This window comes from Macadamia integrifolia, chromosome 14, assembly GCF_013358625.1.
Source record: "Macadamia integrifolia cultivar HAES 741 chromosome 14, SCU_Mint_v3, whole genome shotgun sequence".
Lineage (NCBI taxonomy): Eukaryota > Viridiplantae > Streptophyta > Magnoliopsida > Proteales > Proteaceae > Macadamia > Macadamia integrifolia.
In genome coordinates, this window is record NC_056570.1 from 9,461,643 (window position 1) to 9,467,448 (window position 5,806).

Genomic DNA, 5,806 nt, shown 5'->3' on the forward strand with positions numbered 1-5,806 from the left:
AAAAAACCCAAATACCATTTTCTCAACCCATAGGACATCAAAACCATAAAGACCATTTTGTAGAGAATCATTTTCAATAGAAATTACCATAAAAAAGCGAACAAAGCATGCCAAAGAACCCAAATTTCTCAGATACTCAGCTACAATCTACAAAATCCAAACATTAATTTCTCGACCCATTAGACTTCAAAGATCAAATCTCATAGTGAAAATTTTTCCATGAAAATTACCATAGAACGAACCGAAGCATGCTAAAGAAATCCAGTTTCTCATATAGTCAGCTACCTCTCAACAGCTGCGGTTCTGCTTATCTGTGCTCGCAAATGCAAGCTGGCCTCTAATATACATGATTGCTACAAGGAAACACACCATGGCAACTTTAAAAGAGTGGGTAAGTGAGAGAAATTGAATCCATGGCGAGGTTTGATTGGCTCTAATAGGATGCACTGGCGAACTTCTTAATGCTTAGAGGTTATGGTGGACAACGACGAGATGGAAGCTCTAAATTTAACTGTCTCCTGCCTTTCACATTGGCTCCCCACTTGCTAGCTCAGAGATCAGTCACACCTCTTGTCCAAAGCTCAGAGATCAATTTCCCTTACTTTTCCGACCTATCCTTGTAACTTTCATGTAACTCTTGATAGGTAGTAGATTATAAAAAAATTAGGGCTTCTTTGTTATACTTTTGATTCCTTTTATGATAATTTTCATGGATAAATTGTAAACAATGATGGAAATATACACATTATCATTCCACATGACAGAATAGATGTCATGTGACATTTAGAAATACAACAAACCCTTTGATCTTTGATGTGTTTTGGGGTGAGATATTGGTTATAGGGTTATGTGAATTGTAGTTTGATGTAACTGAATACATGAGAATTTAGGGTTTTTCGACATGCTTTGGGTTCTTTTTATGTTAATTCCATGAAAAATGTTTCACTATGGCTGCGTTTGGTTGCAAGGGAAATGGGAAACGGAAGGGAAGGGAAGTGAAGTGAAGGAAAATTTTTTTTTCTTTTTGAGTCGTTTGGTTGCAACAAAAGTGAAGTGAAATTCATTTCCCAAAGTACTTTGGTTGGATGTAAAATAGATATAAAATTTTTAAAATTTGAAGATGATATATATATATTTACTAGAAGAGACAAAAGGATTTTCTCATCTTGCCTAATGCTTCAATGGAGCACTTGGCATGAGAGAAATGAGAGGCTTTTGGGTTCAATGCTGAACCTGCTTTTGGGTTCAATGAGAGGGCATTTGGGTTGCTGCAAAAGCCAAGAAGATCTTTCTAGCATCAGCATATAAAGAACTTCGAAGTTTCTCTTCTCTAAGCATCAAAAGACTCATTTCTCTAGGGCTTGATGAAATTAAAAGGCCTAATAGCCTCAAAGCCACCCTAGATTATGAATTTGAAATGAAATTCCAATGACAACAATACATTGGATGCATGACTTCATATGATATACAACTTTTATTCTCCTTAATTCACTTGGTGTTGGACTTGAGCATCCAACACCTCCTGTTAATTATCATTATAAACAGCTTGAACTCATGTGATTAAAACTACTAATCCAACCAAACTTACTAAATTGTAACCAGTTACACCCCTTTCATCCAATCAGATTTATCAAGAGCAGTAGAATACATTCTTCTATAAGGAAGAAATGGCTGCAAAAGATATAAATGGAAGTTTGAGAAAAGCTGCAAAAGCTTGATAGTAAAATGAAAATTAGCAACTAGTCCTTAACATGTATATGCACTCAAAATTTCAACTAAGGAATTCTCCAAAAACTGAAGAGTGTTCCAAATATTGACTCTGGTTTTTGCTTGTCCAGCTCAGTACATACTTTTGTTTCCTTTTGCACTTCTACCTGCAGATTAAGAGATCATCAGTGCTAACTTCTGTTTAGTTCTAGATTCAAAGGTCTGACATAAATCCATGCATAAAAAGATTTAAAAAACAGAAATGCATACATTTGTTGTGAATTTAAAGTCAATTTTGATCTCTCCCTTGTAAGTATCATCTTCAAGCACAACATTATATAAACTTGATTGCACTTCTATGAATCCTTTGTCATTTCCTTTAGTGAGTATCCCTCCTAGATGAACACTGCATAGAACAAACAAACACAAGAAGAAGAAGAAGAAGGCACTTAAGAGATGCAAGAATTTAGCTATTAAATTACAAAGAAAAATTTTCCTGTACTGTGAGAACTCTATAATACCAACTAGAGCACATATTTCCCGGGGACCATTCAATGCAGGACCTTAACTTTTAGGGGCCTACCATAGAGTTTTCATGCTTTGTTCATAAAGAGAAAGTTAGCTATTCTTAGAAGCTCTTTGTACCCTGAAATCAGCTTCCACTGCAATGATTCTTTCATGCTTCCCAACTCTTCATTATAAGGTCACTTTCCCTCTGTTTTTTTTTTTTTTTTTTTTGTTTAGAGAACAAATCCTGTAAGGCAAGTGTGTGAAGATGTGCTTTGAACCCAAATCTCTAGCATCAACACTTCTTAGCTTCACAAACCAAAGGATACAATGTATCAAAAGATGTTCGTGAATAATGAAAATTGTCTCCTATGGTTGTTAAAGCCCAACTAAAAAGGACTCCACTTTAGAAAACACTAATGGTTTAAGAGTGGCAGAGGAACCAATTTAAGTACAATAAAATCCTGCTTTTGTTCTTTGTTTTGGTTACATTTGGTTTGGGAAAGATCTTTTAAATATGATTATTGACAATAATTAAGAATTGCAATGAGCACAAGTAGTTTATCCACAAAAGCTCAATAATCAAAAGAGATCCAATTCAGGCATCAACCAGACCATATTGAAGTTTACAAACATTTGGGTCCTCAACCCACATGGATCTAAGCAACTTAAGCAACACCATTGCCTTGTTTTTTAGCCCTGCAACTACATTGACTCTGAAGGAGGAGGAGGAGTTGGTGTCAATACTCCTATAGAAATTGCTTCTTCCCTCAGCTTCAGGGACTCATAACATACAATCAGTAGTGAACTAACAGCACTTTCACTGCCTCCATGATCAGAAACTTGCAGCTCATGTATCAATGACCAAGTGGAATTTTACTCTCTATGACACATTTCAGACTAAATACAGTAAGTTTGATTCCTAATTATATTATTATCGAAGTCTGAATGCCATAACAGGAATCACAAATGCTTAATACAGTATTACAGGATATAATATCTCTGTGACACATTTCATCAAACACTTGAGGTGAGTGTTGTGCTCGTTGAGGACTAAGGAGGTGAAGCCAACAAAATGAAATGGAACAAAATAGAGAAAGAAATCAAACCTGATATTTAAAGCTTCCTTATCCGAGTGAGAACGAAGAGATATTTTTTCCAGAAGAGGAAATCAAACCTGATATTTCAAGTGAATGAACTCATGGACTTGGGTGAAGACTTGGCTAAAAGAGGAAATGGGAGGGGAATATATTGATACAAAACAGTAATTTATTAGTAATTTTGATCCACACCCTCTGCTTAGTTTGGTTTGATATTTTATGAAAGATCGTTGCAGGCATAGTCCACTATCATATCAATCCATGTACATAATGCCACTATTAAGAAAACTTTCAAATGAGATTGATGAGTTTTAAACTAACAGAAACCAAATATCTATGAAATATTTCATCAAACACTTGACGAGCAGGACCAATACTCACGTACCAATGTGTTGCAAAAATAGACAGCTTAGTTACAAAATGAAGAAAAATACGAACATAAGTGAAGAAGAAATCAAATCTGAGGATTAGAGATTCCAAATTCTTCTCCTGAGGAAGAGAACCAACAACTTAGTTACAAGCAAACCAAATGCAACATCTTGTTGAGAAGGAAAGCCACGAGCAGGATGAGAGTCGCATGTGAGAGAGAGAGAGAGAGAGAGATTGCCTCACCCTGCCAGCAGGGTGAGAGTCGTGACCAGGGTAAGAGTCGCGAGAGTGAGAGAGAGAGAGAGAGAGAGAGAGAGAGATCGTGAGAGTCCGGTTTTCTTTTTTCTTCCATTTTGGTGTGGAAATAAAAAGGGAAGTTTTAGTGTATAAGTGAAATTTTTTTTACATGTAAAATATATTTCCCTTGCAATCAAACATCTAAATTTATTTTTCTTGGGAAAAAAATACCACTTCACATCAAAAATTTGCTTTCCTCTTGCAACCAAACAAAGCCTATAGTTTTGGTCATTGATGTCTTATGGGTTGAGATATTGTTGTTCGGGATTCGTGGATTGTTTTAATGTTCTTCATTTTAGGATTTCTTATTTCTTTTTTTGATGCTTTTATTCAGACTATATTTTCTATATGCTTTTTGGGAAAAAGAATGCTATCAGACTGCGTAGCATACGCTAGCATCTCCCTGTGCCTATCCTTCCCCCGTCTAGGAAATGACATATCATTGCCCCCTAGGTGGAGGAGAGAGAAAGACACAGGCAACGCTAGTGTATGCTACGTAGCCCGACAATGTTCTTTCTCCCATGCATTTATTATGTTAGACTAGTTTATGTGGGGGATTTGCATAGTTATGGTTCTATTTTTTATTGAATTTGTGAATGTTATAAGAGTTTATGACTTAGGCTATGTTTGATTAACAATAGAAGGAAAAGTGAAAATTCATTCCAGGTTTGGTAGTTCAATTTTATTTTACTTTGCATCCAAACTTGGATTCGAAAGGTAAAATAAAACTTAAATCTAAAAGTATCACTACTAAATATGGAATGAAATTTAAGAAATCTATTGGGTGATAAAAGTTCCCCTTTTAAATTTGGAACTTTTCACTTCTCTTCCCTTTAATCCCCCTTGCAACCATAGTCCAAGGGATTTTTTGGTTTCTAGAGCTTGGGTTTATTATTTTTTTAATTTGGATCAGTTAATCTCAAGGTCTAAAAACACAAAATCGGGATTCGGATATGTCTACTGATTTTAATCTTGAATCAATCTGCATCGGCCTTAGTATCAGCCCATAGATCCATTAGGGCAGTTTTGTGCGAGGATTGTTGTAATCCGGTTTAAACTGAATCAACTGACCCAATACCACTTTTTGATCCCTGAGTTATGCATTTTCCATGCTTTTCTAGATGAAGTAACCTGGTAGATAATCATTTCTTAGGTTTTGCAGGATGACTGACTTGTCTGGCTTTATTTTCTTCTCGGGTTGATATTAAAAGATTGGAATTGGGGTTTAGCTTTCTAGGTCTTTATAAATGGTGAACATGAAGAAAAGTAGAAGTTTGTTGTAAGTAAAGCACAAGAAGTGGTTTTCCAGCAATAAAGAGAGCAAAAGGTAGATAGTTGGGATAGATTGATAGAATAAAAGGGAAAAATAGAAGCTAATGAAGCCCATGAACAACCCAATAGGTGGTGTTGAGATTGGGAAAGGAAGGTTGAGAATGCATGAGATGGCTAAAACTCCTTAAAAGAAACATTAAAGAGGTCTTGATAGGGAAATGGCAGAGGCATTCTTCTTGTCACCTGAAATAGATTCATCCAAATTCCATCTGAGAAAAGATATACCTTCCTTTCATTGGATTTTACTGAGCATGAATGATTTTGATAGTGATACGGCCAAATTGATCTCTCGGTGGGGAAAGGACACGTGTCGCCCCCGAGACACGTGTCGTCCACCAGATAAGGATTCCAAGGACTCAATCACGCTCGATCACGTCGTTTGCATGAGGGGAATATTCCCCACAAGAAGGATGGCCGTATGGGAGAAGGACAGAGGAAAAGACAAGAAAAAACCCTAGACCCAAGGAACCATATAAGGGGGCCGAGAGGAAGGA

At 36.3% G+C, this 5,806-nt stretch overlaps 1 long non-coding RNA gene across 1 annotated transcript; it reads right to left on the reverse strand.

The window, feature by feature from the left end:
- Window positions 1–1,560: 1,560 nt before the first annotated feature.
- Window positions 1,561–3,715, reverse strand: LOC122060924. Its single transcript, XR_006134503.1, has 3 exons — window positions 3,324–3,715; window positions 1,978–2,113; window positions 1,561–1,874 (listed from the first exon to the last, which is right to left on the reverse strand). It is a non-coding gene; the product is annotated as an uncharacterized LOC122060924 (long non-coding RNA).
- Between the last annotated feature and the right edge of the window lie 2,091 nt (window positions 3,716–5,806).